The sequence below is a fragment of the Genypterus blacodes genome, unplaced genomic scaffold, assembly GCF_046128005.1.
Source record: "Genypterus blacodes isolate CSIRO-AG114 ecotype Tasmania unplaced genomic scaffold, CSIRO-AGI_Gbla_v1 ptg000032l_1, whole genome shotgun sequence".
NCBI classification, from domain to species: Eukaryota; Metazoa; Chordata; class Actinopteri; order Ophidiiformes; family Ophidiidae; genus Genypterus; species Genypterus blacodes.
In genome coordinates this window covers 8,911,023-8,923,051 of record NW_027466845.1, presented here as the reverse complement: position 1 = coordinate 8,923,051, position 12,029 = coordinate 8,911,023, and the positions used below count along the sequence as shown (strand labels likewise).

Genomic DNA, 12,029 nt, shown 5'->3' with positions numbered 1-12,029 from the left:
CCTTGGCCCACTGAAGCCCAAACTCCTCTCTCCTCTGTCTCACCGCGCTCACGCCCCGGCATGGCAGCGCGGCGTGGACGCCAGCTCCTCCCCCCCCCTCCCCTTCTTTCTCCTCCCAATTTGTTTCATTGCGCGGTGATAAGCCAAGCAATTACCGCTTTATTGATTTTTCATCACTGCAAATTTAAAGTTGATTTTTTTCCACCCCCCTCCCCTTCCCGTCCTCCTCCTCCTCCTCCCTCGGAGATGGCTCGGCATTGCGATTAGGTGACCTCCTGTCCGAGGCGAAACGTGCCTGAATTCTACCAAACCCCGCGTGACCCCTTTGTTGTCCTCGGGGGCTAATGGGATGCTGACGCCGCCCAGTGTGGCTGTCACTTTGTTCTCTGCGGACCCTGCAGCTTAATCGTCTCCACAGGGGTTTACACGTTAGCAGGGGAGCTAACCCGGCCGTTAGCCTAACATTGCAGCAAAGATTGACCACGGCGAGCTTCCGTCTTGTGTTCGTTCGGGTCAAGTGGACAGATGATTGACAGTTACCTTTTACCCCCTGTGATGGGTAATCGTTTCTCAGGTCACGCCGATCAATTAACCTCCTGCCACCGGGCCGTACGTCGTCCATTCAGCAGCCTGGCGCTCCGGTCACCAGGTTGATATATTTCTCATTCCATTAAGCTTTTCGGGTTATTATGCTGCAAAAATTAAAACCTATACTGGACGTCCAAATCTGTCCCAATACGTTCCACTTTCTGAAAAAGATGATAGCGTTTTACATCATCATGAATTATTCCTCTTCACCTTCTGATCAAAATCTTCACAGTTTAATTAAACGGATGTTGCCCAACTTAAGGTGAGACGTGATCTAAAAATGGAACAAAAACAACAACATGTCCAAACACACACACACACACACACACACACACACTGGTGTATGTCTGGACATGGTCACACACACAGCGGTAGCGTAGCCTGTGAAGTCTGTCAGGGTGGTCAGGCTTGTTGTGATTAGACACACCCGCAGACTGTTGTGGGTCAAAGCGCCGGCGTCCTGGGTGGCTCTGGCCATGTGGTCGCCCCCGCAAGGTTTGTCATTAGACATCAGAGGTCACTGAAGTGTGTGCATGTGTGTGAATGTGTATTAGGGGCAGTAATATGGGCTTTTTGTGTCCCTTTTTAAACGATGTGTGAGAATTGTGGATGAGAGAACCCCGACATGCAGTGTTAGGGGTGTGTGTGTGTGTGTGTGTGTTGGGGAGGGTCAGTGGCACCTCATTAAGCATTGGTGGAGTAAGGTACATTTATTTGATGGTGCTTTTGGTGGAGCTACATGGTGTAACAGAGGAACCGGGCTTCGCCAACTACATGAAAGCACCAAATTTTACACATACACACACACACACCAAACACACACATGAACAGAGCGGCATTACTATTCAATCCAACCACCAACACCTTATCAAACATCGGCACACAAATCTTGACAACTGTAACAGTGTTAATGTCACAACGACAACGGAAACGCTTCCTCAGCGGCGGGTTTGGCGCTTGATGATGTTTTGTGGTTCAGTCATTTTTTTTTCAGGATTCCTTTTAATAAAGCAGAGTGCAATAGAAAAGGGAAGGTGATATATTACGCCGCGCCAAGGTTATTAGACTACAACGAGGTCAGGAGAAGAGTGGGTGGGGGCATTTGCCTAATTAATTACTACTCAGACACACTAACACACACACACACACGGCCATGACCTTTACTAATATAGTTTGCAGCAGACCACACAAACAAGACTCTCTCTTTCTCTCTCTCTCCCTCTCTCCCTCTCTGTCTCTCTCCCCCTTTCTCTCTCTCGCTCACTCTCTCCCTCCATCTCTCTCTCTCACATAGAAGCACACGCACACACACAGTTGCACACATGAACACACTGAGGGAGAGCGAAAGGCAAATCAATTACTGCCCAACATTAGAGTTGGTTGTTTGATGGCTCCACATCCAGAAAACTCTTGGCCTCTGTGTGTGTGTGTGTGTGTGTTCATGCATTAGCGTATGTGAAAATTGGTCCCTTTTCCTGGATTCGGATTACATCATTTTCATTTTAAAGACCTTGCTCCAATTAAGTAATTAGTTGCTTGGTGTTTCTCTAATTACGGAGCTGTTCATAAAAGAGCTGCTGACCAGCCTGGGATGGGAAATGAAGACGGATGCACTTTTCCCAGCGTGCACAAACACACACACACACACACACACTCAGGCACTACACACTCGCACGGCCCTAGTTTAACATCAAGTTAATGCAGTCAAATGCTTGTTATTTCTGGTAAAGGGCAGGGCAGGACTCCACATTGTAATCACAGTGAAACAGCTCCGCGCTCATCCAGTTTCACAAATGATTTATTAAACAAATATGAGAAACGGGCTCAAAGTTCAACATGCGCGCCCCTTCAAGTGGAACAAGAACAGAGCCCGCGCTGAATTTCCCGAGCCGGTCTGAACACACTAAACATATATTTTAAGAACGTGTGATATTATTTGAGTGTCGCGCGGGGAATTAACCGGGGAATCCAAACTTTTAACAGCGCACCACCGACGCTCCTCTCGCGCCGGCGGACGGAGCAAAGCGTCTGTGATCTTGAAGATGTCACCGCTCAGCCTGTGAAAGCTTCACTTTTTAATGAGATTCTGTGATGCTGCCCAGGCACGGGACATCAGCTTACACTCACACTCTGCTCACACACACGCACGCACACACACACACACACACACCTATACACACACACACACACACACACACACCTGGTTTTGGTTAGCCCTGTGTGCAGCCTGAGCTCGACTTACAGATAAATAGTTAATGCTTATACAGTGTGTATGCAGTGGATGCTTGTTTAAATGTCCTCATTGTAAACAAGCTGTTTTGTTTACATTCACTGTTTCTCCCCAAACTCGTGCCGCTCGTGTCATTAAGGTCGAACAAACACGTTGAGTGCTTTATTCTCCCACATTAAACGGTGTTTTGATAAACTTGAAACCTGTCTTGTTTACATTCTCTGTTTACAGCGTTTAGCTTTCTTCTTCTCCTGCAATTAATCGAGACGCGAAAACGTAGCATCCTCTGTATCCTGCTCCAGCTTCACCGATACGTGTGTGTGTGTGTGTGTGTGTGTGTGTGTGTGTGTGTGTGTGTGTGTGTGTTTCTGCACTACTCTCACAACGATGTCTCATGCAGCTCTGCCGCCCATAAGCTGAAGCGTTGAGCAACTGCCAAGCGTTTCCATACCAAACAATGGAAAGTATTCCTCTGCCACTTCCTGTACGGGCCAACCAGAGCACCTCAGCACCGTCAGTTAACTGTGTGTGACTTTGCCCTTATATGATGGAAGTCATCCTTCCTTAAAATCTTATTTTAGATAACTATTGGTTTACCCAAGTCTGGATAACTTATATTATTGTATTTTCTCTTCTCTTCTACGCTACGATTCATTCTCAAGTCGGAACGATCAGCTGCAGTCTGCCTCCTATATGTTTATGTGATCTCACTTCTTGCTTTATGTTTATCTTGGCAGTTATGTAACACCGTGGAAGAGCGTTTTCTCACCTTGCAGGAATAATGAAGTTTTTTCTAATCTAATCAGTGCTTTGGCGTTTTATCACTGAAGTCTGATTACGTCTGGTGGTTATTTATTTCATTTGACGGCGGTGACAATCCCAGAGATTTTAATTTTGTAGCCGTGAGATGCCATAAAGCGCGGCGTGCGTGTCTGTCGCCGCACGCGTACAAACAAACAGGAATCTGAGCTCGACTAAACATCGCTCTGACGTTCCAGCGGCGGTCAGAAAACTCCATTTCTGGATTTGTTTGCTCCAGTTTTCCAGATGTTTGCCCCCCGGGGTTCAAATTGGAAGCTGTATTTGTACATTTGAATGTAAATAAATACATGTCGTACCCCGTGAATACATCGGTAACCAATACTGTACGTCGCCCGGTCCTGGGCTGTCGTTTGTGCCAGGCTAAGCTGGAATGTTGGAAAGTTTTTGTCCCATCAGCGTTGTAAAAATAAATCATATAACGCTGCTTTAGGGTCAGTTAGTGCAATGTTAATGAAGGCGGAATCGACTGATGAGATGTGTGTAACAGACAAGTATATGGACGGATGGACGGACAGACTGGGGCCAACGCGTCGTCCTCCCCTCCCTCTCTGAATCCATCATGGAGGACAGACGGCGGCAGGCTAAAAACGCATTTAATTGCGGACGCGGGAGCTTTCAGTGCGCGCTGGAAGAGCGTAGAGTAATTTAAGCGGGGGTCATTTAAGGAGAGGAATGATGAGCAGAGGGGAGTTGAATGACGGGAGGGAAGCGTTGAGGAGGGAGGGGCCGAGCGGAGATGCAGGGAGGAGATAAGAAGGCACGGCACGTGGCCGCCGCCGCTTCTTCCTCGTCGTCTCATTAGCAGTTTGTTTGGCTCTTTAATTCATCATGCAGACCTTTATTGACTGAAGAGTGGGAGATCACTATCATTGGGAGATGCTAGCTGGGTGTGTGTGTGTGTGTGCATATGACACCACTGCTCTTCATTTCCTGATGCCAAGTGGATTTTCCTTAATGTAGCCAATAAACCGCAATCTCTCATAATGTTTACACACCCATTTTTACTCAACTTTGTGAGCTTCTATACTGTATGCAGGACAGTTTTGTAGATCTGATATTCAGCGAGCCAGGGGCCTGTAAAGATGGAAACATGGTTTGTCACATGCGTGTTCACATGTATGAGATCTTCAAAACATTTTTTTAGTTTTGGCTCGTTGTTGTTTGTGTCTACTCACATTTTGGAGCCACACACTCTTGATGTTACCACAGAGCAGTTTAGTGACAGGACTCAGCAGGAGCCTCCAGAGAGACCAGTTGACACCATGACAACAAGGTGAGCACCACAGGGATCACTTGTCCCCACGCCTGTATTGTGGCGTAAGGTGCATTGTGGGAAGACGCGGGTTATGGGCGTGGGTGGCTTTTTTCAGGGGGGGGGGTTGTGGGTACTATATGAATGAGTGCGTATTATGTGTGTGCGTGTTGTCTCATGGGAGCGCACATTAGAGCAGCTTAGCCAGCTGCTCTGTCATTGGACATCTCCCTCCTCTCTCTCACACACACACACACACACACACACACACACTTACAAACATACATCCATACACAGCCTCCTTGGGGACACACTCGGGACATCTGGCTCAGCCTGTCAGAATTTTTCCTTCATTTTGCGCGACCTGTTGACCCCCTGCCAGCAGCCAGACAGGCATCAGCATACACAGCCGCACATCTTGTTGCAAAGCACCATGGGTGGTTGGTATACGCTGGTTTAGCTTTACACGTGGGTTGTTTTGATTGTTCATGTAGGTTCTCTACTCGTATCCCTGAGCATGCTGGGTAATTTTTTGCCCTCGCTGACTGAAATTGGGCACTTTGTGAACTAAAAATATAAACGTCTTAAAGTGAGCCAAGTAATCTGTACTTTTTTGCAGGCTGGCGACAACAACAACAACTCCCATAATTCCACGCAAAATGCATCTCAATCGTTGACATAGCAACCTGAATGCTCGACATAAAAACAGAGAATATCGGGTTGATTTTGCCTTTGGTCATTTCCTACGCTGCTCCCGAGTCTCGCTCATCCGTCACCTGCTCTCTCTCTCTATCTCTCTCTCTCTCTCTATCTATCTTTCTCTCTCTCTCTCTCTCTCTCTCTCCCTCTCTCTCCCTCCCTCCCTCCCCCTCTCATTTTTCAGCGTCCGGAGCCCTGGCGTATTAGTTATGCAAATATTGACGTGCAGCTTTGGCCTGCTAGCTATCAATTGAAATCAGCTAATCGATGGGCCTAATAGCTGCTCATTAGCTACTTGATGCATTTCCAGGGCTAACATCAGAACCTGTCAGCGGCTTCCTGATCGATACAGTCTAAAAGTATTACCTAACCGAGGCCCCGCGGCAGGACACCTTTTTAATAACACAAGTTGGCCGGCCGTCTGGCTTCCTGCGCAGCCCTCTGGTGTTGTTTGGTCGGTGTTTTGGGTAAGCGAGTGAGTTTGATTTGACGGCTTAAGTTTCCATATCAACACAATATCTCATTAGCGAGGACATGTGCAGACACATTAGATTCCTTAATTTGTTTGTTTTAATGACAGTGTAATGGAAATGCTTATCTGCGCCGCAAAAAAAAAACGTCTCGCCTGGAGTCATCTGGTGCTGATAACGAAATCTCATCACTTTGGATTTTAATAAGTAACCTATTGTTTGGTTGTTTTGTGTTGTTGTTTGGTCCGGTTCCCTGGCACGCATCGACGCTGCCTGTTGTTTGGGCCTGGAGAATCGCAACGGCGCAGGGCTTTGATGCAGCTCAGGATGCTGCTGAGAACAGGGGCCCGACCGGAGCCTCCTCTTATCGCCCCGAGCGCACAGCCCCGCTCAGCTTAACTTGGCTGTTTGATGCCAAGCTTTGCGAGAGTAGAGTGTCTGTGTGTGCGTTCTTGCGTGTGCGTGCGTGCGCGTGTGTTGTGTTGTGTTGTGTGCATTTACCCAGCTCAGGGGTTACATAAACAAGAGCAGCTAGCCTACAGGTAAGGCCCACAGGAGACCAGCTGAGCGAGCGAGAGAGAGAGAGAGAGAGAGAGATGGAGCGCCGGGCTCTTACCTTGGCGTTCCCCAGGTGTTGTCGCCGGTGCTGGAGCGATATTTCCACTAATGAAGGGCGAGCTGGAAAATGACTAAAGGAGATAGAAAAGTTAGATGGAGTAAAGCCCGGTGCGTGTTTGTGCGATTCTTTGTGCACTTGCCCTCCCAACACACACACACACACATATTGACACAAACATTCACCCGCACATGAATGTTAATACACAGAACCTGGTGGAGGTAAGTGTGTGTGATGGTGCCTGATGAATCTGAGACGAGGAGGATGTGGGCGGTTGGGGGGGCTTTGGAGGCGCAGACTGGCAGCGGGGGCAGTTTGTCCGGCGGTGCAGAGAGGGAAACGGGGAGGAAGGGGATGGGTTGGCAGGAGGGGGGAGGAGGGGGGGGGGGGGGGGGGTCCAGTGGAGATAAATCATTAGAGAGCAGGTTATTGGAAATGCAGGGAGATAAAAGAGTGAAGAAGCCAGTAATTGCCTTAAAGATCAGACGACAAAGCATTACTTTGGATTTTACAAGGCCAGCCAGCAACAAAAGAGCAGTAATTTATGAGCTCAGTGTAAAAGAATAGCATAATTGCATTAAAAATTAATGCTAATGAGGGCTAAAATGGGGAAGGTGGTTATTATGAAAGTTTGTATTCATCTTCCCCGGGTTGAATGATGGCTAGTGGCTTGATTAATGGCTTAATTTCTATCAATTAGCAGGCAAAAAAATCTCCACTGAGACGGGCCTAAATTGAGCATTGAATTACACATCTTTACTGCCGTGCAGAGAGGAGAGGAGGGGGGGAGTGTGTGTTATTGAAACCTGGGAAACCAAGACTTTAGAGTGTGTAAGTGGAGTGCGTGTGTGTGTGCTTGTGTGTGTTTGTGTGCAGGGAGTTGTGCATGGGTTAGAATAGTGGAGTTTATCCTCATGCGTCCTCATGGGTTTACTGTGGCTGCATAGGAGGAAGACACAGGGAAGAATGAGGAAACTTCATTCAATACAAACCTCAGTTGTTGTTTTAGATATTTTGTAGTATTTTATTTGTATAAAGTTTTCTTCCTTGATTTACTGCTTATGCCTGGTAAAGATGCTATTTTTACACCGACTGCAGAGCTCATTTAGGTGCTCGGCGTCATATATAATGCATATTTTATTTTTATTTATTCTATTCTTCTTTTTTTTCTGGAGACCCGCAGTAATAAATTTGGAACCTTCAGAGTGGAGATTGTTACTCACGTCTTGATATAGCAGGCAAAAACTGACACTAAAAACAAAACTGTAACTAAAACAAGTATCATCGATTCGCTCTCGATAAAGACATACGTCACATGCTCAGTCAGATCCATCCAAAAAGAGGTGACCAAAACCAAAAAGTACCTGATCCACTTACGCTGAAGTAGTTAAAGTTATGCATGTTCTTACAAAATTTCTCCCTTTTCAAGTTAAATGGAACGAACCTGATAAGTGACGATCTGCAGAACGCAACGTCGTACACACAAACACCGTCAGTGCCCTCACTCAGATGTAAACAACGTGAAAATCCTCACATTTTTGGAACCTCCGCAGTGTATCACTTCTGAACTAAATCTAAATCGAGGTGGGAGTTACCTTTACTCTGACATGACATACACCATGTTTATATCTTGTCCTTACTCTGCTGAAGTTTCACTACCGAGCATAAATAAATACAGCAGCACAGTTTGCCCTTTTCTTTGCCATGGCCTCATTCATTTTTAATACATTCATTAAATGGCTTTAAGCTCTCTGTTGGCTATATAATTCCAAAACACTGTCAAAGATTTGCAGTAATTTGCGAGCAACCTCAATAAAACAAGCAGTTAGTTTTCCCTTTATTTATTTTCCCCCATGCAACAACAAGTGCTGTGGTAGTGCAGTCAATTACCCAGATTAATCAGCAGCAGCAATATATTCAGCTCTGCCGCTCCTGATTGACAAACTGTACACCAAAGTCAAGTTTACAAAGACGCCGCTGCCACCGCCGTCACAGCCCTGGAGGCCTCCCTGCCCGCCGCATAGACATGTGTTGTTGAACAGCGCCCTCCTCTGGCCGGAATCCAAAGGCTGCTGCACTATCGCTCTCACATCTTCAAGGCTGAGGAGAGATGAGCCGAGGAAATCCGTTTCCATTGGCTCTTTTGATTTTCTCCCCCCCACCTCTTCTTCTGGTCTTAATCAATGAGGTGGACAAACAGCTATTTAGAGAGAACAATAGCCTATTGATTCCGAGCCGCTCATCAGCGCTGCTGTCTGTCACGCTCATGTGATGGCAAGTGAATTTTCTGACCGCCTCTTTTCTGCACGTTAGCACACACACACACACACACGCCGTGCAGAGATTAACACACATGATGCGGCTCTGCTTAACACTTGTACATCAACGTGGACACAAACAGACAACCGGCGTATTGCTAAAGGCCTTAACGTGTTTTCAACGTTCAGAGACAAATGGTCCAGTGAGGCGAAACTGTGTCCATTCTCTCCGGTTTCTCCCCCTCTCCGCTTTCACTTGGTCCTCCTCTCATCGCTACCAGAGGAGCGCTCCTAATGCGGTGACAATTGAGTCGACCTGTTAAATTAATTTGCCAGATAATGTGTCAATATTAAATATCAACTTTGACCTCTCCGAGCCGCCGAGTGCGCTCACCCAGCGAGAGTATTGATTTTTGTCTGCCTCTAAGCTCGCTAGGCACGCACTCAAAGTCCATTATTTTTGATTTTCTCATGAAATACATATCTTTTCCCGCTGACATCTGACAAACAGCATATGGAAGTCATTTTATCTACCAATAATGTGTTTGTCAAAAAGTCTGAGGCCTTAATGGATTCCTGCAGCGTGCACGGACAGCCCGGCAACAGACAGGCCTGCCAAAGAGATGCGAGCAGATAGGGGGTGGATGTGTGGGTACATGTCATAGAGTGTGTGTGTGTGCTCGTGTGTGTGTGTGTTTGAGGCATTCATACTCAAAAGGACGCTCTCTAAAGGGTAATTGATAAAGTGGATTAATTGTGGCTCGTCCTAGGGTTTGGTTTTGTTTCGGGCCACCTGTGCACCGACACAGTGGCTCATCGAGCGGCGGTGGCGGTGGCCTGAAGGACAGGCACGCGGTCTCCAGGAGGATATTGGAAACAATGTTCAGCCCCAGTCAAGGTAACGGCTATCTTTGGAGCCTCGGAGCGATGGGTCTCTGGTTGACAAGCTGATGGTCTGTCACACAAGAAGGCTTAATTCCACTTGTCACTCCGTCGTCCAAATCTGCAGTCAGGTTTCTTTATGGTCCGTCAGGGGCAAGGTTATCATCTTTAACTAGAACAAAACAATGAGTAAAAGCTTTGCGAAACTGAAGTATAATTACACACTCCAGAAGAAACTGAAATAAAATAAAAAGTAGGTTGTTTTCCTATGTTTCTATTCATAACTCAGCAGCGTGTCCTTGCTCTCTAAACAGGCTAATCGATTGGAAAACGTCACTAATGACACAGAGGGTCAGAGCAGAGCCAGAGGTGGAACACAAAGTGCCAGTTTGTCGCACTGTCGCTTTCAGATTCGACTCGTTTGTCTCGAAATGCCTCCTGATTTCTCAGCTTTAAAGAGATTTCCCTATAGTTCACGTCCACTGTTTGCTGCTCTGCGTCGAAGCGTTACATGTAGTTGAATGGATCAGCGACTCACCGAGGGCCACACACAGGGAAGTGGACAGAGAGGAACGCTCATAATGTTGTTGTTTAGGAGACATTTACATTTGTTTATGACATAAGTAGCATTTATGTTTTGTTTTTTTACAGTTATTCAAGCAAAAGCTACAAAGAATTCATGTTCTCTTTAAAAAAAGGAAAATGATGAATGAAGGGTTACACTTATTACTCATTATTATACTATAACAGTAAGTAGTGGCAGTGGTTTGATCTATTTTGTTTGTTTTTATGGCTTTGCTTCACAGTTTTCAAAGTTTATTAAAGCTTTTGTACGGTGTGTTTTATGACCTTTTGTTCCTTACTTTGTAAAAGTTAAAACAAAAAAAAATTATTTTGATACGAAATGATGGAACCTCGCCAAATATAACAAGCAAATCAGAAAAGGATTCATAAAAACTTGACCCAAACTGTAACAAAAATAACCTTGACCTGTGTGTGTGTGCGCCTGCGTGTGTGTGTATGCGTGTACGTGTGCTTGTGTTTGTGCTTGTGTGTGTGTGTGTGTGTGTGTGTGTGTGTGTGTGTGTGTGTGTGTTTGATGTACGTGTGCGCGAGACCACATGATGCTTTGCTAACCCCATGAACGCTGGAACAAATATTCATTTATTCATTAAAAACCGTGGCGATAAAGATCTGTCATGACACCTTTTATGTGGCTGCTAATGAATTAAATTAATTCCCGCTGTTAGTTCCAAATCCTGCGAGTGTGTGTGTATCCGTATGTGTGTGCGAGTGCGTGTGTGAGAGCGATATGTATGTATTCACCATGAGTGTATGTACTGTACTTAAGCGTGCATAATGAGCACATATGCTGTTTTATGTCGACGATGCGGATGTGTGCGTGCTTGATGTTTTCCTTTTCACTCAGACATGTAAATGAAGGGAGAGAGCCTGTGCCACGCCGTGTGTGTGTGTGTGTGTGTGTGTGTGTGTGTGTGTGTGTGTGTGTGTGTGTGTGTGTGTGTGTGTGTGTGTGTGTGTGTGTGTGTGTGTGTGTGTGTGTGTGTGTGTGTGTGTGTGTGTGTTCGAGCGCGCGTGTGTGTTCGAGCGCGCGTGTGTGTGCTCGTTCTCATGACACGGCTCACATCAGCGTGGTAGGGAAATGCACACGTCTGCCGGATTGACAGATAGCGAGATGGGAGAGTGCAGGAGAGGACGGACGGATGGAGGAGAAAGGGATGAATATTGACTGATCAGTGGAAAGATTGACAGCTGCAGAATAACGGCATCGCAACTTTTCCAGACACACCTACCCCCTGCCCTCCTACACTCCCCAATTTTTCCAAATCATTTATTATCCGATATGCAAAATCCTGATGTGTTTATACGGGGGGGGGGGGGAGTCATTTACTGGAAACCCTTTTCTGTCTCTCTGTTTGATTGGACGAGCCGGAGAAAAATGCTTTCTGATGCGCGGAGCCGAATGAAATCTAATCATGTTTAGAGTCCGTAATGGAATTATACTGCATTGAGTTTGTGTTCATATTTTGATTATTTTAGAATGCTTTATCCCAGCGTAATTCACTGTCCTGCTATTATCTTGTTTTGTGTTGTTTTTTTTCCAAGGCCTCCCCCTCGCTCTCCCCCTCCCTCCCCTGGGCCCTTGGCTAAGCGGGTCTCCTTTTCATGGAGGCCGAGATTAAAATACGAG

At 46.3% G+C, this 12,029-nt stretch overlaps 1 protein-coding gene across 1 annotated transcript in view; it reads left to right on the top strand.

Moving 5' to 3' along the window:
• Positions 1 to 12,029, top strand: part of LOC142995329 (serine/Arginine-related protein 53-like) — a 32,705-nt gene that overhangs the window by 14,628 nt on the left and 6,048 nt on the right. The gene's annotated exons all lie outside the window — the stretch shown is intronic.